The sequence below is a fragment of the Gallus gallus genome, chromosome 13 (assembly GCF_016699485.2).
Source record: "Gallus gallus isolate bGalGal1 chromosome 13, bGalGal1.mat.broiler.GRCg7b, whole genome shotgun sequence".
Lineage (NCBI taxonomy): Eukaryota > Metazoa > Chordata > Aves > Galliformes > Phasianidae > Gallus > Gallus gallus.
Window position 1 is genome coordinate 474,573 of NC_052544.1, and position 22,882 is coordinate 497,454.

Below are 22,882 nucleotides of genomic sequence, written 5' to 3' on the forward strand. Positions count from 1 at the left end.
CAATGGGTTCTGCAACATGCAGGAGCAGGGGCTGCCTCACAGCCATAGGCAGGATGGTCCTGCCTCTAATGTGCATGGTTGGGATGGGGACTGCCTGTACTGTGGGCATCTCTTCTACTGGGAGAAAGATGGAGGGGCTGGGGGCTGAGCACTGCTGAGGATGGCACTGCTTGGGATTGGCCTTGGGCCTGCAGGGCCGCAGCTGGGCCCTGCTGTGATTCTGCCAACGTGGATTCCAGAGTGGAATCAGATGATTGCAGTGATTCTTTCTGTACTTCAACCAAAGAAAATAAACCTTCTGGGTGAGACTTACACAGCATGAGCACATTACTACACCTATTACTAACTGGATTACTTACACGCAGTCCACTCATTGCCTTGCATTGCTGCAGAGGTTGCTCATTCTTTGCTCTGTACGATCATCAGAGGAAGATGGTAGGTTGCCTGTAGTGCTTCTCCCACTTTGATTTGGGTTGGCTGGGATTAGTGGAAGCTGTGAACACCTCTTCTCATCATGGGCTGCTTTTCCTACATAGTCTAATGGGCACTGTGGTGATCATTTCCCAAGAGGACTTTTAGAAGAGAAGAATTCCTCCCTCAGTACGCTTCTGAGCAGATGCCGTGATCCGATCCTGCTATGTAGATACTCTAGGCAGCTGATTATCCCATGGACACTATTTTTTCAGCTTATGGCTGTGCCTCTGACTGCTTTTCTGGCATACATGGGCTGATGTAAGAGCCCAGGGCTGGCACAAATCAAGCAGCTGGCATGGCACTGCAAGGGGAATTAGTGTTCTCTTTTCCCAGATTGTAGTATTTCCATGCAAATGGAGCATGCTGACCCCTCTCAAACCAGGAGGCAGAAGAGGAGCCTACAAAATGCTTAATCAGACTCAGGTGAGTCTGGAGCATGCATTTCAGATTGCCAATCCAGAGGAGGTTCAGGGGATGATAGGATGGAAGATTTTCTTCCAAGGGCTATTTTTAACCTAAATTCACATTTTTATCCCTGTAGTCGTGAAACTAGTAAACTGAGCGCCTTGGCTCCAGATGTAGCCAGTGGAACAGCCCTTGGAGGCCTCCAGAGGGAGATGGTGTTCACCAGGTGTTCACCTGTGATGAAGCACCATTAGGATCTCTTTCAGATGTCTGTAGCTAACATAGAAGGATAGACGGTGTCCCACTGAGCACAGGTGGAAGGTACACCCTGCAGATCTGTGGTAGGTGTTGGAGAACTGGGCCAAGCTGACCAGTGTCAGTGCAAAAGCTCAGAATAGGGGAGCAAACACTGGAGCTTTGGCAGTAGAGCACGAGGCCAGTGCACCAGCCTTGACAGCAGGGTGAGTGGGCAGCACATTGGAAAGGGAAGGGCTGTGAGGCTAGGCACAGCCTATGTTTCATCTGTACTTCTGTGAGGTGGCTTGGGGAGAAAAGACCAGAGAAATGTTCAGCATCTGATTGGTTAAATTCCCCAGCGATTCCAGGCATTCTCTCTTATTTTGACTTGGTTTTTGTTTTTGTTGTTTGTCAGTGCTAATAAGGACAGCAATACAGGAATTGTGCCATTGTCTTGAACTGCCCATGGCAAAATTGGTACTGGAAAACTACTTGGAGAGCAGGTGAAGAGTCTCTCAAGAGACTCGTGTTTCAGCAGGAACCATCCGGACCTCAGTTCTCAGATGAGTCAGGACTTGGTAGAAATGTTATATGGGAGGGTGTTGTGATTGAAATTCCAGGGATCTCATAGAGAAAGGGCCCCCTAAACAAGAGTCAGTGGCTGCATCTCAGCACAAGCAGGTGCCTGCCAACCTGGCATGCTCCAAAGCTCTGCCATGCTAACGAGGATGGAAGGTCCCTTGCAGATGGCAGGTGCAGACTTTGTGGTGGAAGTTCATTCTATCAGAGTTACTCAACAGGGCTGCAACCAAAATGGTTGCTTTGTGATGGTACCTCAATGAGCTCTGTGCATGTTGCAGGATAAACACACTCTTGATTTGTTCTTGTCTTCTGTTTGTAGGAAAGATTCCAGTTCCAAGGAGCTCATAGAAAGATTATCCAAAAGGTTTGTTTACAAGAGGAATAACCCACAGCGGATATCCTACAGTAGCAGTTTTGTTTTCTATAAACACCCAGCCATACAGGGTGCCAGATGTCAGCTGTGCTGCAGGATCTGGCCACATGCATTTTGTCACCAGAGCATTTCCACTGGCAAACCTAATGGGCTGTTGTTGCCATTGCCGTGTGGCTGCAAGCACACATGTGGCCAGTTACCACGGATCGGCAAGCGTGCAGTAACTTGCAGAGCTTTGGGAACAGAGGGGGTCTGACTCACAGGCTCCAGTGATTCATACTGGGGTAAAGGAAGAGGTTATTTCACCCAGTTGCTTTCTGGTCTTTTTTTGGTTGAAGCCAGCCATCCCTGCAGAATGGATTGGTAAGCGAGAAAAGTACCTCTGTTCCTCTGCCTCCTGTATCTCACAGTGCCAGGTGTTAATACAAAGAGCAAGGCTATGGGAAAGACACCCAGTGGGGCTGAGAATGACCCTTCTCTCCATTTCTGCAGACCCTACCCTCCATTCATACAGACTAGAGGGCTGGGATCACCCAGCAGAGAGGCAGGATGAAGCAGAGTGGTGTGCAAGTAAAAAATCCCTCTATGGATCCAAAACCTTGTGAGTCAGAGCCCTGGGCATGCACTTTTCAATCCCTGTTTGGAAGTGGATGTAAGTAACCTGGGAAAAGCAGTCTCTGTTGAGAGAGGGAACATCTGGAGAAGGGCTGAGTGCAGCCTGGCTGCTGACCTTTGAGGTCGTGCCCTCTGCTCATTCTCCTGTCTTTGTTAATGTGACAGGTTCCAGCTGCAAAGCAGCTAGAGGAAAGCCATGCTGTCACAATCCTTCCTCCTGCATCAGGCCAGCCAGCCTCCTGTTCGGAGTGTGACCCTCATCTCCTGTCTCGGCTCAGCACTGAGCTTTAATGGGTCTGCAGCACTCCAAGCTGACTGGGGAAGGGAGGACAGTATGGCAGGGTAAGCATGTGGACCTGCATCCCACTTCTGCTGCATAACTCCAGAGGCAGTGAGTGAAAGGGACTTCTTCTGACCTTCTTCCTCTGACCCCTCCTCAGGGACACTCTCAAGCATGTGAGGGACGTTCAGCGTGGGGACCATAGGACCCTGTGCCTGTTGCAGTGCCTTGGTGCTTTGCTCTGAAGACTGTGCTCTTGCAGTGAGCAATGAATGAGGAGGATGTGGATCATACCTGGCTCTTGCTTGGGTATGCTTGTTTTCTTCTGGAAGTAAAACTCCATGAAAAATGCAGTGTTTCCTGAAGGAAACTTGGAGTCCAGGAGCAGCTGAGCTTGCAGTTCGTGACTAGGAACGTAAATCTGGGCTGGTTCCTTGGCTGAGAAGTCTATGAATTCCCAGTAAGGGCTGGCTGTTCACTGTGTGCTATGCTCCAGGCAGAGGCCAGTGGGCAGCAAGGCAACCTGGTGCTTTCCTTTAGGATAGCTCCAGCCTATGCCCCTGAGGATGCGGCTGGAGGGCAGTAGGAAGCTGGGGAGGAGCCTCCCTTATCTCCTGGTTCACCCAGAAGTTTGCTTGGTTCTGTGTCGAGCTCCTTGCCCAAGCTCCTGCCAGCCTGGGAGCAGGTCAACCTGCTTGGAGGTCACCCAGCAGCAGGAGGGGGTGGATGTGCTGGCAGTAGAGGTAGTTTGGGAGGATGAAGGCCCAGAGTTCAGGCACGCATCATCCGTTGCACTGACCTCCCATCTGGGGGCCAGATAATGAAACCTGCGTGATTGGGAAATGTGGATGAGTCCAGGAGGGAAGCTGTCACGGGACCTACATGGCAGCACGGCTGTTTCCTCGCCTCCTCTTGAGAACATCCTGAGCAGTGCAGGACATGCACAGCCTCCTGGCCACCCCACTGCTCCCAGCACACACGCTATTCTCCAGGCAGAGCCCTGCGTGGTGAACCGAGGTGACCTGTGCTTGTCTCCCCTCTGACAAGGGCAGTGTCGTGGTGCTGCATTTTTGAGCTGTGCCAAATTGTAACAACAAATACATGTAATCATGGTAAGAATTAAACATTTAGATAATTAATAACTCCGGTAATTAGGCTTGGCAAACTCAGCCAGCAGTCCTTACGCAGGATTTTAGTTCAGGCATGTCTGGAAGGTGAGAACTCAATGCAAGGGAGGAGGGAAGCTTTGCAGAGAAGAGCTGTAACCTACACAAGGCCCGTCTCCATGTAGTAATGATGATGATCATATTTCTGAGGAGACAGTGGTCCTGGAGTTGCTTTACAGCTTGGCTTATCATTACAACGCCCTTCATTTTTTGACTCCATGTGGAAGTCAAAGCCCAGCTTATCTGGCCGGATTCTCCTGTCTGGTGGTGAGTGGGAGGGGAAGGGAGCTGCATTCACCTTCTGAGCCTGAGATGTCTTGGCTGGCAGCTCAGAAAAAGGCAGACAGCCACAAAAGCACGGGTTGGACAGAAAGGTGTTTCTTCGGAGAAGCAGTGAAACTTTAAATTACCTTAAGTCTACACTGAAGTCGGGTGCTTTACTGTTTTTGTTGCTGTTGTCGTTTTTTAATTCAAAATAACATCCCATAAATTCCAAGCAGATTTCCTATATCGTTCACTGGTGTTTGAAAGTCCTTCATAGAACCCTCTTTTTGGTGTCAGAATTTTCACATTTGCTTAATTTGAGAGTAAAATCAGGTTAAGATCCATCAGCCAGGTTCTCAACAGATGTTTCTGTGACTCAGGTCCTCTGGCGTTGTGCTCTGCATGTGATATCTACCATCTGAGCATCTGACCCTCCCGCTTTCAACAGCTTTTCAAGTTGAAGGCTCTGACTTTATTTCAACTCCGAAATGGTGTCAGTGTGCCAGTGTACATGTGTTTGTGCTCAGGGGAATTCTTCATTCCGCTTTGAAGTCCATGGTACTTTGCAAGGGTCCCCTAGTTCCTGATGTGCTTGAGCTCTCCTTGGGCAGGGGAGGGGAAATACGTAATTTTGGCTAGCAGACTGCTTTAGCAGATCCTGTTCTCCTTGTGTGCCTCTTATACTCTCCTTTCTCCAGTGAAACCATTGGCAGACCTCCCTCACTCAGCAGCTATGTCTCCGCTTCAGAACACACCAGAAGAGCTCTTTGTGTTGAAGCTGCTCCCCACCACTTGACTTGAGTTAAGCACTCCTGGAGCAAGGCTCAAGGGACAGGGTCTGTCTTTCTGTTTGCTGGTCTGAACTTCCCTGGGCAAGCTTCTAATGGTACTTCTGCCCCCAGTTCAGAGATCAGGAGGAGGACAGCGATGCTTCCAGCAGCAGCAGTGGCTGCTCTCTGCAGCATGGCTGCAGCATCCCTCTGCCCTTCCTTCTCTGACCCCGGCAGGCAGTGTGGGGTTTCACTGCTTAGAATGGGATGAGATTAGTCCAAACTGGCAAATTATCAACTTTCACTGCTGGCAGAGGCTTCTCTGTTACCGTGTGTGCTGCTGGCCTGAACAGCCAAAAAGCTCTGCAGGTGCTGAGCCTGCAAGGATTGACTCTGGTAGCAAACTGGTTTTATACCAGGAGGGGCAGTGCACAGGCATGGGTATGAGGAGTCTGTTCAGAGCACCAGGTGTTGGCCAGATGGGGAGTCAGGTCAGGTCCCAGCAAAAGACTGATGCTCTTGAGAGAAAATTGGCCAGGGAGCTGAGACTAAGGCTCTGCCTGGTCCCCTGAACTTAGCCGCGTCCCCATGCCTGCACTGCATGGGTGTTCAGATGCCTTTCTCTGTGTTCTCCTGTGCCTGTTCCCAAGCCCTAGCAAGTGGAGCAGGGCTGGCAGAGAGGAATGCTCAGTTTAGGCAGAGGCACAGGGAGTAGAGATCTTCTGGCTGCTGGCATGGTGAGGTGTCCGGCTTCAGTCGTGAACATGCTAACTTGCTGATGTCTGCAGGAGAGAAGGCTCAGCTCAGCCACACTATAAAGGTAAAAATAAAATAAAATAAAAAGCAAACACAAACATCACCTGCCTCACTTTCATTGTGTGAATTGCAAGTGAGAGGAATACTGATGGAAGGAGAGGCTTGGAGACACTCCAGTGGCTACAGCTGCTGGCACATTACTCCCTTCTGGCTCAAGAGCTGGCAATGCAAGGCTAGGCTTTGTTGGCCAGCAGACTTTTAGAGCTGATCTTGACTGCTGCTGTGTCTGTTTCGTGACTAATGAGCACTGCAGCTTGTGCAGCAGTGACAGCTCTGCATCACACCCCATCACAGGACGAGGCAGGCTGACTTGTGAAGTTTGGTTGCCTAAAAATGATGGAGGTGTTAATATAATTCAGGTCCAGAAGATCTTGCTAACAGGTCCAGGATCACTAGATCAGGGTGCTGGAGCAGCACTGGCATTCTTCCTGCAAGCTGCCTGCTTGCTGCTACCCAAGCAGCAGTTTGTCTCCCTTCCAGAGTCCATGCATGTCTCATCTGCTCATTCAAGCTTCTGCCTGGAGGGCAAGGACAAGGAATGTGATGAACTTCACTTTGGCATGGAAGAGTATTTTGCTTCACATTTGTCAGTAAATGAATGTAGCTTTCTGTCTTCGAGTTCGCGTGAGAGGCACCTTTAACGAATGCTAACATAAACGATCTGGCTGGTTGTTGGGTAACAGACAGCTAAAATATGCATCACAAAAAGGGGTTCTGGCATTGCCGAGATGCCACTTACATGGTCGAAATACTCAGTCCAAACCAGAAGCTGTCCCAGATCTTCCATGAAATGATTATTCAATACCAAAAGCAGTGTATGTATAATGATGTTTCTGCTCACTCAAAAAGAACATTTCTCACAGTCTCGGCTGTTATCTCCCCTATCCCCTTCAGGTCTGAAGTCTTTGTCCTAAATCTGGGTCCGAACCGTAAGAAGTTCCCCTCAAGAAAATGGGTTGAAGCACAAATTATCAATTTCTGTATGTCTTTACCAACTCACCCTGCTGAGTCTAGGCATCCCCCTTCTGTGCAGAAGAGCTAGTGCGACCATTTAGGAGGAAGGGAGTGCTTCCTTTCTTTGCAGTTGTGTATTTTTAGGCATGAGGATGAAGAGATTTGTTGGTAACCAAATAAGAGCTGTCAAGTGGAAAAGGTTGCCCTGGGCTAACAGTCCTCGCCCAGCCAGCACAGTGCCTGCCCTGTGGTCAGGGAAGAGCACCATGGCATGAGGACAACCTCAGCAGGCTTTCTGGATACCAGTGGAGGTACAGCAGCAGTAATGCAGGTTATGAGTTTGGGCTGTGTGCATCCCTAGTGCAAAGCCCTTATGATCACACTGTATGCTTCTGCCTCTTCAGCGCTCGTCTCTTTCTCAGCTGGTTTGCTGAGTGAGTGCTGATCAGTGCTGCCAGTGACCGTGCATGTGCTGCAGGTACTCCCCAGGTCATGCCGCCTCCACTTCCACAGACCTCCCAGGCTTCAGTACTCTAAATAATGTTTCTGCTGGCAGACTTCAAGGTGTGAAATTGTCTTTCTAAATCTGCTGCAAAGCAGCTGCAGTGCTGCTGATGTTGCATCAGTCCTTCTTAAGCTGCACCTCAGGGAATTGTTCTCTCTGACTGAGCTTGTTGTCCCATCTCCTTGCTGCTGGTGGGGTGAACAGAAAGCAGGAGGTGGTAAAGAAATTGTGGGCAGTGGAGACCTGTTGGTAACAGCTTTCAAAACCATCTCTGTCCCCATCACTAGTACTCGGCTGGTTGTTTCAGTTATTAGTACTTCTGGAGAGGTTTCCTTTCCTACCCTATACTTAGAAAATGTGGGCAGGCCATGCCATTTTAGGGAAAAGTCTTGTGTTAGCAGGGCCATTGCTCACTTTGTGTGTTGTAACACTTTGCATGGCTGATGTTGTGAGTCGGTGTTTCAGAGAGATGGTGGGCATTGCAGCTCTCGTTTTCTGAGTGGGGTAGGCAGGTGCCTTGTTCATTTTGGGGGGTTAGAAAGAAAGAAAGAAAAAAAAAAAGCAGTAGCAATAGGAAGTGCTGCCAACAGTTCTGGTTTTATTGCCAGAACTATGATAATCTGGTATTTCCCGTAAAGCCCCAGGTGTTGTACTTGCTTTATTTGCTGGGAATCTCCAATTTCTCTTATCTTTTGTTGTCACAGGGCACAAAACAAGACTATCTACCCTTTCTGGGGCCTAAACATTCAACATATCGAAAGGCGATAACAAACCTCCACATTTGTGGATGGATGACTGATTATATTTAATCCAATAGCAACTTTTTTGAGGAGAGACACAATTCAGGATTTCCAAGTCAGCTGGGCTGAGTGCGTGACACTGGTCTGTTCTCTCCTTTTCTTTGCTCTCCTTTGTGGCCTGTTCTGCAGGTCAGAAGAGACACCGTATGCCTGTGGTACACATTCCTCACACTCATGAAGAACCACGTGTCTCTGAGGCCGCTCCTTCTCTTCCGCCACGTGAAGGTTAGCAGCCACCTACGTCCTTGTAGAACTCGGGAGCCCTGGCCTCGCCATGGCTTGGGTGCTTCCCCTAGCAGGGGTGTTTTTCTGCATTGGAGCCTCAGGGCTTGTCTGCACAGGGAGGCTCTTGCAAAATATGCTGGGCCTAGGGTGTGAATTTAAAGGGAAAGAACTATTCTGCACCAGATTCCTGCCTGCAACCCTCTTCTTCTGCAGAAAAACAGGCCGGTATTATTATTGTGCTGCCAGGCAGACTTGGTTAACCCGCTTCACTACCCTGAGGAACCAAAGACAGTCATGGACGCTCTGCTCCATGCTGGCCCTGGGTTGCTGATGCTGATGACAGTGAACCTGGTCAGGGGAAGGTGAGGGGCAGCAGGGAGCAGGCTGGTGCATACTCAGAAAAAGGGGGAGCAGTTCAGAGCAGAGCATTAACTGGGATTTCTTGGTATCTTCTGGAGAAGCCTCCATGAACAGAGAGTCTCCGCAGAGCCGCCTCCATTGGGAGTCCCCCTTCCTCAAAGTTTGGGCTTGGATTAGCTGCTCGAGTCCAAACCTGTTGGAACAGCCTGAGACTGAACTTGATGAATTACCCCAAGTCAGCAGCCCTTCCATGCTGTGTTTGTGGTTCACGTGAGCTGGCTGAGCTATGGGGCGGTGTGCTGTGGGAGCTGTGGGGTGGTAGGTGTGGTGTTTTGCTCTGTAGACCACAAACACGTTTCTCACCATGAGCTATCAGACTGGCCATCCTAGCTGTCATCTGTGGCCCTCACGTGCCAGGGTATGAAGCATCCTACCCCATCTGTTCCCTAATGCTGCCTTCTCAAATTTGACCCACAAATGCTGTCTCAGCGTTGGGTCTGGCCTCAGAGAGGTGGAGGGAGGTGGGCTGGGAGGGACCGTGCCTGCTGAGCTGAAGGTATGGTGTTGGTCCCCAGCACCATGCCTGGGGGTGGATGGAGGCCTTGTGCCCTCAGTGACGCAGGTACAAGGCTGCTAGTGTTTAACTGTGGCTATTGCAAGGAGAGTGTGTGGACAGACAGAGACCTTTGCATTTGGAAGTGGGGGAAGGGGCCCTGCAAACAACTTGCATCCCACAGGGTTGAAACTTGAGGTCTCTGGAAGGCAAAGGGACATGGAAAGTCACATAAACGAGTCATAGTGAGACTGGCAGAAAGGGCAAGACTTTTGTATGAAGCATGGGCGTGCTCTTAGCTGGATTAGCTAGGGTAAAAATGCATGGGGGGTTATAAGCCTCTGGGCATCAGGGTAGAAACAACAACTCTGTCCTTGAGAGAATGCAGAAGACTTCCCTACTGGGAAGTTATTCAAGAGAAGTAAGTGATACTTGCTGCCGTGAAGCAGAAGTCCCTGTCTAGAGAGGAGCGTGGTCTCACCCAGCATGGCAGCCTCTCAGCAGCACGGTGGTCTTTCCTGGCTGTCTGCTGTGTCTGTCACGAGTCCCCATGCATCACTGAAGCCCTGTCCTGTTCTTCACTGCTGGAGTTGCCCAGAGCTCTGTCTCCTAATAGAGCTGGTTGCTTCGGGACTCAACACAGCTGAAATGATTTATTCCTCAGCCATTTATTGCAAATGAACCATTGGAAGTCTTTCAAAAGCCATATTTTCTTGACCTAAGTTCAGCTGAGCCTTTTAGCAGCATTAACTTTACAAGAAAAGTTTGATGTAAAGAGGAATTCTGCATGAATAATGTTTATGTTGATAAACAGTCCTTCCTGATCATTATCTCTCTCTCAAAGTCACCTGCTTATTTAGGGGATCATAGAATTAGCCAAGAATTACAAGCCAGCTGCCCCAGAAAGACATGTTGGCTTGCTTGTTTGCTCTGGATGCCTGATAAATTGCCAAAATATTTGTATGAAAGCAGGTAATACCGTGCAGTATTTAGAATGTAGTAAAGCCTTCAGATACAGAGCACTTCATAAAATCCTAGCACCCCAAATTAATTCCAGTTGGTAGGGACAGGAGAGCATCACATGGGCTATAAACTGGGTGGAGGACCATGAACAATGGATTAGGATAAACAGCAGTGTGTCAAATTGTCAGGGGAGTGAAGGAGAGCACAGTGTTGGGAGCTAGTCTTGCCAATTGCTGCCCTTCATGGTGAATTGTGCATAGTTAACCTCCTCTGTGTCTCCATGGGGCTCTTACAGAAATTAAGAGAAGTCTGTGGGTGTTTTCATGAAGGTGGACTGGTTCACCTTTAGGTAGCTGGGAAGGTTTTTCAGAACATCCTTTGTATGGCAGAGCTGATGTGGGATCCTTTCTGAGGTGTCTGTTAAGCTCTCATTCATGTTCACAAAGACGCTCCCAGTTAATTATCTGGTATTTTGACCAGACATTTATTTACCACCAAATTACAGAGGGAGGGGTGCCTGTTTTAGAAATGTGATGAAAAGCATAATAGGGTAGGCTACTCTTAACTATGGTGTTCAGTCTTCATGGTGCCATGGCTTCCAATATGAGACCTAGGTAAATGCTGATGTGGGTCTTTCCTCACAAAAGCTGATCTGTGGTAGACACTTCATCCCTCTTGCTGTGGGAAGGTGCAGAAATTTTCATATTCATCATCTGTGTTAGATTTTGAGTGTGTAGAGGAACATAGTCCAATGGGTCGAACATTAGCAACTGTTGTAAATTTGGCGAGATACTTTCTTGGTGGTCAGAGAAAAATTGTGTAGTAGCTTTGGCTGGTTGTAGCCGTATGGAGGCTATGAGTCTGTTCACAGATGAACACAACTCAGTAAAACAAACAGTTTTTTTGTGCCCTGTGGTGCAGGCCTGACACTCCCATCCCTCTTGCCTGCACTTCTTTGCTCTGTGGCCCATGAAGAAGCTGTTTTGCAGTAGGATCATGATTCCTTTCTGGGTCTGGCTTTTGTAGGAGAGGCAGAATGTAAGGGATGAGTTTGCTGTTCATCAGCAGTGTGCAGGGGCATGTGGGCTCTGGGCAAGATAATAAGGAAGTGAATAGCCCTGGGCTGTGCTCATGCCAAGCACACAAGGCTAGGCTTGCCCCTCATTGCACGGGTTAATGAGACTGAAGGGACCACCAAAAGAAGAAACAGCAAAGAGAAAAAAAGAGCAGCAAGCTCTCACCTTCTTGGTCACACTGCCCCATCCAGCCTCTCCCTTAGTGCCCTCCACAGCCAGTGCCAGTTTTCCCAGCCACAAGCACTTCTCTTGGCCTTTGCTTGCTGCAGGAGACCAATGTGATTTTCAGTCAAATCTGGTGCAAGGTCTTAATTTCACAAGAGCAAAGATGCTTGGAGTGCTTCAGTGAGGTGTGGGAGGTGATCAGTCTTTACAGAAATGAAAGGAGAGTGAAGCTGGGCCTTCAGAGCACTGCTGAAGGTTTTCAAGGTCATTGATTTTGCAAAGGAAGGAAAAAAGCAAATCATGCATCTCACAGCTGAGGTGAATTGGGATTGGAAGAGCAAAAATGAATGATTCTAGTTAAATTGCCTGTGATTAGTGGTAGCTGGCATGGACAAGTAGAAGACAGAAAGAAGTGTAAAGGACTGAAAGACAAAGAGTTGGACTACATCTTTAGGAGTCAGTAAAACATCTATTTTGCATGTGAGGACCAAAATAGCTTCCCTGGTCACAATAATGATATCATGGCTGTGTTCTCCACCTGCCAGTTAGCACACCCTTGTGCTGACAGACTTTCTTTCAGGGGCTGTGGGCCTACTCCCAAAGGGGACCTAGTATTGCCTTTTGGAGAGGCTGTCAGGATGGGACGCTTGAGGTCAGCCTGGTACACTCTGCGAGGTGCAGTGTAGATGAGTAGCGCCAGACTGTCCATGTGTCTGGATCCTGGTGGGTTGAATGGATGTCGTAGAGCTGATCCTTCCTCATGGCAGGGATGTGGACTACTCAACTTCTACAGGTTTCTTCCAGGCTGGCTCTTCCAACCCTGTGATTTGTTGTCCACCTGAACCCTGTCTTTGGGCTTTTGGAGATCGGTTCTGTGGATGCTGAAGATGGTAAACGTCCACCCAGGCCTTTCCAGGACAGTTCCTCAGCAGCACTGCACCTCTTACATGTTTATCAAAAAGTTGCTTGCACAGGCCATTTAGATTGGCAATTTCCTACAAAAATGTTCCCAGCAGAAAAGATCCCACTCTTCCCATCAGGTTTTCCTATATTGCTTTTCAGCTCCCTGAACATCCCCTTCTGGGGCTTCTAGGTGATTGCACTCCTCTGCTATTAAAGGTGATATTCAAGAATAGCTTGGGGAGGTGGTGAAAGGAAGAAGCAGTCAGAGTGCAGAAGGGAAGAAGCAGATCTAGAGGAGTTTTGCTTAAGCTGGAGTGTCTGGGCAGAGAGTCTTCTATATTGTCCAGCTCAGCTGCTTCCTTGATTTCCCCTGTCGCTTTTGTATAGAGATGAGAACCATCCATGTTTATAATACATGATGAATTCCACATTGTGCCCTGTCTTTTCTTAGGTCTTCCTTGGATCCCAAACTTCTTCCACTTGTTGTCACTGCTGCTTATAATTGGTGTTTGTGGTGGCATCCAGAGGTCCCAACTGCAGCATTGTTCCCCTTGTACTATTCACAGCACAGAGTCATAGCAAGAGACAGTCCCTGCCCCAAATATATTAAGTGGGATCTTTGAGAGAGGAAATGGCAGCACAGAGAAGGGATGTGAATTGTCCTACTTTACGCAATATTTCTGGGATAAAACCCAGCACTATTAATAACTTTTTGCTCAACAACCATCTTTTGTTCAGTATTCTGGTTTTCACCTTACGATGTTTGTGTTATGCAGGATCACTTGGCAAGTTTGGCGAAAGTTCACTGCTTATGATCTACAGCTAGGTGTAAAGCGAGTCCAGTAAATCCCTATCCATTCTGTACTCATAAAGCTTTCTGCCAAGGCCACCATCACATTACCTATTGTCTTCTGTTTACCTGCGTCTTGCTGCATCATCGGTCCTTGTTTTTGTTTGCTTTTACTCAGCAATACCTCCTAGAGAAAGATTTGTGTCACCCCTTGCTTTGTTATTTTTCTCCACATCCTTCAACGCAGTAGCTGACAACCAGCAAAAATTTGCTCACATCAGATGCTCAAATTTGTTTTACCTATTTATTGTCCATTAATATTCTATAAAATTGACTTTCTGCCAGAAATGTTTGTGGAAGCAGAAACTGTTGATTAAATTTTAACGAAGAGTCACAGGAAGCAAATTTTAAAATTGCAACTGTATGTTTGTGATAATAAGAACTCTGTCACTGCTGTCAAGGACTAGAATTGATGGAGGCCGCAAAATCTCTTTATCCAACCAAAATGAGTCAGAGTTGCTTGATTTTTTTTTTTAAACACAAGCCACAAACTGCTCATGAGCAATTTACAAGCCAAAAATTAGCCAGCATGGCTTTCCAGAGAATAGTTCTGAAGAGTATTGCAATAAGCAATATTCAAATATAAAAAGAGGGAAAATAAGGATAAAAAAATTAATCAGGAAGAGCTGACATCCTTGAGACTCCTGACAGCTGTAAATCAGCCCGATTGGGGGACATTTCAGTGGAAGCCACCCATTGCTGTGCTTCAGTGGGGGTCCAGAGCTATTCAGAACAATGCTGGGAAGCCGCACTCTGGACAAGGCAGGAGACACGCTGTGTTAGTGTCTCCACTGGGCAGTGCCCAAAGTCCCAAGTGGAATTTACAACTGCAGCCCACGGAGGAGGGTGGCCCCTCTCCGCAGGGCTCGGTCGCTCCCCAGCCCGGCGAGTGTGCGGTGCTGCAGGCACAGAGCAGGACCAGCCCTGTGCTGTGTGTCAGGATCTCTGCTGCACATGGTGCCGCTGGCTGCAACAGAGAGGTCGATGCATGGGAAGAGAGCAGAACTTGGCCTGGCACAGGCTCCTGCTCTAGCAATGGCAGTGACCCACGGCGTCCTGGGCAATAGGAGAGTTTTATAGTACAGAGCGGTAATTCCATCCGCATTTGGTGGGATTTGGACACGTAGTTATCTGTCTGTCTCGGAAATGCTGTCTCAGGGATGATCTTTGTTCCTTCTCCTGCATTTGGATGAAAAACAGACCTGTGGTTACTGTCTGAGGTTCTCTTGGTACCAATGCTTTAAAGCGTTTCTTAAACTAATAGAAAAACTTTTCATCTTTCTAATATAAGAGTACAGGGAACAAACAAGACTTTATTATGAGCCCTGGAGTTGTGGGGAGATCCCGATAAAAACACAGCTTTCTGTTTTGGAAATACCCTCTGGTGGATTTGTTAAAACCCTACCAGAGACAATGGTGAACTTTCAAAGTAAGGAGAGACATGGAAAAAAAATATTTGTAATTGAGACAGCAAGTGGTTGGCTTTTGTCACGGAATGGTGGTGAATATAACTTCATAGGTTTAAGGTTAGAAGTTTCCCCCACCCCTATGTTAGAAACGGCTAATGGAATTTATCTTGTCCAGTCATTAAGGTAATTGTACTGTTCTCTGAAGGTGCAGCATTCCCGTCTGGTCTTGTATGAATCTCTGGGATGTTCCCTGGTCCAGGATTTAAGTGGGAGTTTGAAATATCCAGAAATCATTGTATGCTGGGGTGTTCCATCTGACTTTTACTACTGCCTGACCTGCGTCAGCGTCGTTGTAATTGGTCCTGAGTTTTGGGATCTGCTCCTGTGCACATGTTAAACATGTTTGATAATGCTCATTAGAACGGACTTGTGCCCTGCACAGAAGGCAGGGTCTGTGCTGGGGCAATGCTGGTGAGGGGGGATTTGAACAGTTCCCCCGCAGTGAGGTGCAGCAGGTGGTGCTGTGTGGTCCTCCTGACCTCACACTTCCTGTCTCAATAATTTAACACTTCTGGGACCCTCATTCTCCATTAGTGTAAGATACTGAGAAGGGATGAAAAAGGTGTCCAGGTGAGCTGTGCTACCTAAAGCTAATAATGCATCCTTGGTCTTTCACTTAGACATCTAAATGTGATGGGCACAAGACTGGACTATCCAGAGAGAAAGGGCAGAAAAAAATGCAGTTGTTTGTAAACTTTCTGCCTCACTTGGAAATGCATCTGTGTTTATGTGCTTGTAGTGGCCCTTCTTGCTGGTTTAACTGAAGGAATTGGTGGTGGCATCTGGGGATGTTCTGTGCTCTTGCTGTTGCAAGTTTAGCTGCAGGGCTACCACAGGTCCACGATGGTGTGTCTTCTGTCCTCTTCTCATTGGTGGAGCCCAGGTGGTGCAGATAATCTCTGTTAAAAGGGTTTCACTTTGCTAAAGGCTGTTGGGTTTTTTTGGTCTTTCCCATGCTTTGAAGAAGCACTTTTGTGGCTGTTAGCATTGTAAAACACCAAATAATATATTTTTTTGTCCTTTTCTAATACGGATGACATTCTGCTAATGGCCATTTTAGATCAGCACATCCTTCCCTGTAACCCGAAACTCAGTCCTCAGCTATGCTTTTACTCTAAGGGAGATATATATGGTTTCATGTACAGATTTCATGGCAACCATTTAATTAAATGGTTGGGATTTTTTGCTAAATTAGATTGTTTTGTTTCCTGGGATGAGCATTACACTTTCCTTTGGTGACTGAAAGATGATGGACACCACCCAGGTCCTTTCCAGGGTACCAAGGCAAAGAGTTTATGCTTATTATTCAATGGCAGAAACAAAGAGTTAACATATTTTAAAAGTTTCAGATGCTTTGGATAATTTGTTTGTTTGCTAGGTCTTGACTGGAGGTCCGCAGAGTATGGGTGGGCCATTTTTCAAGCTGATCTAGAAGATAGAGATAAAGCTATATTTTATGAATTGCAGTTTCTAAGGTCATCTGGAAATCGAGCAGTTCATAAAACATATCTTTGTTTAACGATATATTTGATTATATAAAATATGATCCCAGAATCAATTGGGTACAAACAAGATGTTGCCTTTAGGGTTGAAAACACATTGTTAGAGGCATGAAGAGCTGAAATTGTCGCTGATGTCTTTGTGTGGCTATTGTTTTTGGTTTTAATAGGAACAGAATGAATGACATTTTTCCATCAGACCACTTATGCTCAACTATACCTCCAGGACAACTTCCTGGCCAAAAATATTCAAAACAAACACACACAATAGCAATTCTACTCCAATTACATTGTTTGCAAACCAGCAAGTGTTCGTAGAGTACTAGGTTTGGCAAATCCAAGCACTCAGCCCTGGATTTTAGTACTGGATGTTTGTACATGCATTCCTTGTAGCTGCTGCACTATTCAGGTAAGCGTTTGAGTGAGTGTGTGCATGTGCACCTCCATCGCTTCTGACCACTGCATGGTGAAAGCACACCCTCATTGCCTGTGCGAGTTGGGTGAACAGTCTGGCTATTGGGAATACACCCTTGCCCAGTGACCAGATGCTCATTAATTTCAATGAAGCTGAGATTTCATTTGAAGATTCAGGGCCAATTCATGCACCAATTTCAAAACTTTCACTTGGAAGAAGAATGACTGAATATAAAGTGTGAGAAAAGGTGGAGGAAGAGAGATTTATCATTTGCTCGTATATGTAAATGGAACCAGAATTTGTAAGAGGAAAGTGAACTTACTGGCTCTGTGGCATGCTTCCCTGTGGTTTGAGCTGCCAGTGGGATTCTATAGAGAATGAACCTAAGCCAGCAAGCCCTCTTGTAACTTTCTAGTCAATGTTCCTTGGCTGATAAGAATGGTCATAAAATACTGATTGTTCTAACTCACAGTTTGAAATGTATGTGGTGCTGCATATTGGCGTTATAGCCAGTTGTCCTTGAGACACAGAGCACTAGGGGAACCTAGTTAAGGGAAAAAGCTTGTATGCTAGGGCTGCTGTGGGGCACTCAGGGAGGAATAATGCAGCTGTTCTGACTCCAGCAAGGTTTCCAAGCTTCATTCCCACACCAACTCTGCAGCGTTCAGTCATTTCATCATATTCACACTTTCAGTCATTTGGGTTCTCTCCACATCAGCGTCTATTCCCTGTCAGTCAGCTGGCTGGATGCCCTCAGTAGAGCCTCTAGGACGCAGGCAAACTGCGCATGCATTGCCTTGTCTAGCATCTCCAGTTGTCAGTGGGACTATTTCCCAGAACATAAAGGTATGTCCCTGACTTCTGCTGGCATACCTCTATGGAAGGGGCACAGCAGCATGGTATGTGGTAGAAACCATGTCCTTGGAGAGCTTTGGTTTATCAACCCTGGCTGGACGCTGTGTCTTTGCAGTTACAACACTGATAGACCCATGGACAGTGAAGGCAAGGTGTAAGTGCCCAAAGTGAACCATGCCATCTCATGTTGTGTGCCGCAGTGGAGTCCCAACTGTCATGCACCTGGTGAAAGAGAAACTCAACTGTGTGTTAATTAAAAGGCCTAATAGTGGCTACAGCATAATGTTGCTCCTCAGAAATGTAAGCTGTTGTTTATGTGGTATGCACCCCTGCCCAGGGCTGCAGAGGTCCCAGTAAGCTGCTGCAGTGTGCGAAGGCAGTTACATTAATTGCTGTGAGAAGTTCTGACCATCCTTCTTGCATAAACTGGAAATACAAATTGCCTCAAGCTGAAGGCGTGTTACAGACACTGTTATGTTTTATATTCCTGATGCAAAGCCTGTAATTACCCACTGGCAGGTAGCAGCAGAGAGTGGAAGGAGATGTTGTGTCAGTGGCACGCGGGGGTTCCCTTGAACTAGCTCTGGACTGTGAGCTGACTTGTGGAGGTTGTGCTGACCAGGTGATTTTGCTACCACTCATGTATCTGACAGGGCAGACTTCTGCAGCATTAAGCTGTTGTGGTTCTGGTTTGTTTTGTTTTGTTTTGTTTTCATGCGGACTTCATGTTTCCGTTCTTTCTGGATGGAGGGAGGTTCCTTCAGAGCAGGGCCCTGTTTGACAAGGAGAATTTGGTGCCAGTGTTTAAGCAGTCATAGTGTCAATGTGGACAGGAGCTGTTGCTAGTGAGATTCAGTTTTGTCTCCTTGTCAAATGAAGGTTAGATCAGATACGGACCAAAGGAACATCACCTTTGATAAAAGCAGTAGACACAGCAAACACCAGAAGCAGCTGGGCAGTCAGAAGTCAGAAGCAGTCAGGAAGATGTATTAGCCCAGTGTATTCACCCAGCATGGGGGCTCTGACCCACCAAACACCGTTCTGGTCTTCAGACATGCATGGTGAACCGTTGTGCCAGGGTCACACCTTGTAGAAATGATAATAGAAATGGAAGGTTTCTGTTTGGCAAGGAATGCCATCTTTGCAAAAGTTTCTGTAATTCAATTTGGAGTGATTTGAGGCTGCAAATAATTTCCCATGGGAGGATGAATTCTGAAATTTTCCATCTGGGAGAACATTGACACTGTCCCATATGAGGTGCCCTACTAAAGGGGAAAGCCTGTACTCCTGAGACCAGGACTTTGAACCACGAAGTGATGGTGGCTCTCCAGAAGGACCTCGGGGAACAGCAATCTCTGAGGCAGGGTTTAGACTGGTGTCATACTTCCAGATCTTATCTCTCAATGGCAAGTAACTTGGAAGCCTTGACTGTGCCTATAGCATCCTTTCGGATTTCCCTGTTGAGAACTGAGTGCAGACCCTTGGAGAAATTGCTGGACCTGCAGCTTCTCCACCTCAGCACAGTAACCGAGAAGGTGGAAGCCCTGACACCTGCATGGAAGGGCAGTCCTGGGGCCCACGTCTTGGGAAGACTCCAGTGGTTGGCACTTCACTCTCTGGAGGAGGACAGGAGGACAAGTCACATCTACTCATGATGTCTATTACCTGGAGATCCCAGATGTGTCTGTAGATTGCCCGGCTCCCACAGTGAGCACGATGCAACTCCTGAAGCAGTGGCTGCAGCTAGCATTGCTGGCTCTGAAAGAATTCTTTGAGCACCTTTCCTGGGACTAATTGCTTCTGCTTCATGCTGCCGAAGGGTTGTTTATATAGGATGCTTTGTGGGTGGGATGTGGTTTGTTAGTGTTCCATTGTTGGAGTCTTTTCAGGCACTCTGCCCATTTATGATTAATTATGTTTTGAGTTCAGTCTCTAAAGGTGCTTTCAGGCATACGCCAGGTACCAGGAGTGAAAGAGGTGTTGTTATCATCAAGGTACTTAAATGTAGTATCACATGTAATCAAAAGTGAATTAGTTAAAGCAGTGTAAAGATATAAGCCCTTGTAAGGCGAGTGTTCAAGCAACTCGTGTGGTGCAATTTAGGATTCAAGTTTTAGACTTTTGTAACCCTCTCCTCTCCTGGAGCAGTAAGCTCCAGGACTGCGGTCAGCAGGCAAATGTCTCCTGGAATGGCCTCTTAATGGAACATTTCTGTAGAAATAGGTTGAGGAATGGTGTGCATTTGTTGATGTGGGTCCTTGCAACTTTTAGGGTTAATTAGTTCCTATGACCTACATGATAGCACAGGCAGGGATTTAATGCTTATTTTGGTTTCATCTGACTTTGGAGTGAGCAAAACCCATCAAAAATCTGTATTTGTTGTTATTCCTGGCCCTACCATAATTAAAGCTTCCTTCCTGCAGCACACCATACCCTTGGCATGGGTACCCTTCTCCACAGAGAAGACACTTGAATTTGGGTCTCTACCCAAGGGGTTGACTGGATTGCAGGGTGGCCAGGGATATGGATCCTCAATGTTTTCCCAAAGCTACCTGTAACTACAGTTGAACAAGAAAAATCACAAACCCCTTCCTCCTTTTCATGAACCCAGTAGCAGTGGTGACTGTGTGGCATGCACTGCTAACCTGAGTGTGGAGGAGATCAGGAAGCGGCAGAGCAGAACTGTGAGATTCAGATGCTGAGGTGTTGAAGGGCATGGACCTGATTCAGTGTTCTGAGCCTGCCAGAATTGGCAGTGGCTGCTTTGGAGCAGCAGTAACCTGTGCAGAGAGGTCTGGGAAGCAGGCAACTGGGGGAAACGTGGGGTAAGTGGACCTGCACCTCCCTTGGAATATTGCTGAGACTGCCAGGCATAGCATGTTGTCTTGACTCGTTTTTTCCAATGTGTTTGAACTTGGGCGAACTGACCCAAAATGCTCAGAGCACTGAGAAAAGGGGCGCTTTTAATCCTCACATCGGTTTGAACCAAGCTCAGTACTTTGTGAGCTTCAACTCTGTGGTTTGATGGGGCAGAGAGAGGAAATGGCTAGATGCTAAAGCTGGAAGAGAACCGAAATTTAAAACGTTCTGTGACATACTCCAGTACTAGTGTGCTGCCTTAGTCTCTCAAGCTACTTTAGTTTACTGGTGGAGGAGGTTGAAAGGTGATTGATTCACAGTTTACACGTACCTAAAAAGGGAAGAGGTTTCTGGGATTCAAATTTACCAGAGAAAGATCCGTTGGCAGTAAGCCAAAGTTGGAGCAGTTCAGGTTAGGAGGAAGGGCTGCAGTTTAAACCATAAGAACAAAAGGTAGGGGAAGCTCTTGGGCTGGCATTCAGCAGGATCATCATCAGCTAATGGCTGTAAGTGAAGATTTCTGCTTCTCTGTGGGCCTGCCTGTTGGGGAATGTCGTGCAAGTTATCACCGGTGGCCGAGAGCAGAAAGTGCAAGAGAGCCCTGCAATGGTTTGGATGAGATGTGTTGCACACAGGTGGGAAGGAACTGAGAAATAGATATCTTGGAAGGTTTCTTGTTCTTCCTTAGCCTCATCCTTCAGTGGTCTCTGGGTTTTGGGGCTTTGTACTGCTCTTGCCAGCATTTTCTCTGGAGAAGGTCACGGTTGGCCCATCACTCCCAGACCATGCTGCCTGCTTCATAGCGCTGCAGACCGCCAGCCTGGAACTAATCTGATGCAGATGCACCAGTGCCAAGGTCGGGACCTTACCAGTATTTAAAGCACGTGTATGGAGTTGGCATGGAACACGGTGACCTCAGTGTACAATAGCAGCCAACTGACACACACGTTCAGACAGAATAAATATTTGACAGCCTATTTCTCTATTCCCCAAAATGACCCCTATAAAAACAAGGTCCTGTTTACCTTCCTGATTCTCTGTGCATAGTGTTCTGAGAAGAGACAAGCTCTCTTCTCCATTCATTGCCTTCCTGTTCTTTTCGGTGACCTGTTTCCAGGCAAGGATCAGGGATATTGGCTTGGCAAAACCCACAGCACTCCGGAGTTTCACAGAAGTTCTGAAATGTGAGGAAAGCTGAGATTTGTTTTAGAAGTCTCTTTCTCTGTACCAAAGCACAGTGGCCTGGGAAGTGGTGCAGGACCTGTGTTCGGCCTAAAGCAAATGCCTGTAGCTGTTTCCAGCATTTCTCTTCTGCTGTTTCTGTCCCGCTAACACATGCAGCCCTCCCCATCCTTCTTCCTCTGGCACAGATTTCTAGGGAGACTGCAGCAGGCTTGGGTGTGCAGAAATAACAGGAGAGAAAACTATGTGGTGTGGCTCATTCATTTGCCCTTGGTGAGCTAAACATGCCTCCTTTACACCCCTGATATAGTGAGAAGAGACACAGAGATTACAAAGTAGTGATCTCTCTAATGAAACCCATCAGATTGCTCCTCCCTTTGTTGTTGTCCCATATCACAAAATCTGCTGCAGTAGGCAGCTAAAAGAAAACTCATGGACATAAGTCAGGAAACACTTGATCTCTGACATGTCTTAGACAAGAGGAGACCATTGTTGGCAATATTCTTAAGTCAAAACTAGGAACTTGCTGTTTACTTTTTAAAGGTTAGATCGAAAAATGAAAAAGGAGAAAGAAAAATTGCAAGTCTTCTAGTCCACACATGTCAGGTATAATATAAAGTCTGGCAGAGATTGATAAGGAACATCTGTCTCTCTCTCTCACAATCCCTCTCCTGCCTGATGGTCCAGGTACGTGGTAAAATCCCCTTTCTTAAACATGCATAAAAGCTCACATTCAGAGCCCACCTTCAGTCCAACCAACCTGACACTACAAGTCCAAATACTTTTTCAAATGGTTTTATTCTTCCACCTTTCTATCTGTGACCCAGGGAAGTGCTGTCCCTCCCTTCTTGTTCTTTACATGTGTAGGTTTTCATGCCACCCTTCCTGGTGGCTGTTGCTTTTGCTGGTGATGCTGTCATGTTGAATGGCTGTCCATCTTGGCGGCTTTCCCTGGGGATGGTTCAGTAGGATGGGCAACACGTGTTGCAGTGGCAGTGATCACAGAGGTGTTGGTAATTGTTGTCAGCAAGGGCAGGATGCAGGGAAAAACAGTATCTGAAGAGCTTGAGCTTCTGCATCCTGCATCTGGACAGTCCTGGGGGGGAGAGCAAGGAAGCGTGTGGGGCTGCCTGCTTGTGGGCAGCTGCAGTGCCATCAAGTCTGGCCATGTGGAGCTGAGCGAGGAGGGAGCTGTGTGCTGGGCACCTCGTGCCAGCCAGCATTTGTGAGCCCCAGTGAAAGCTGGGGGCAGTGAAACCTTCGTGCA

General features: G+C 47.3%; 1 protein-coding gene across 5 annotated transcripts in view; it reads left to right on the forward strand.

Moving 5' to 3' along the window:
• NRG2 (neuregulin 2) overlaps nt 1-22,882 on the forward strand; it is a 153,893-nt gene that overhangs the window by 69,435 nt on the left and 61,576 nt on the right. The window lies entirely within an intron of this gene.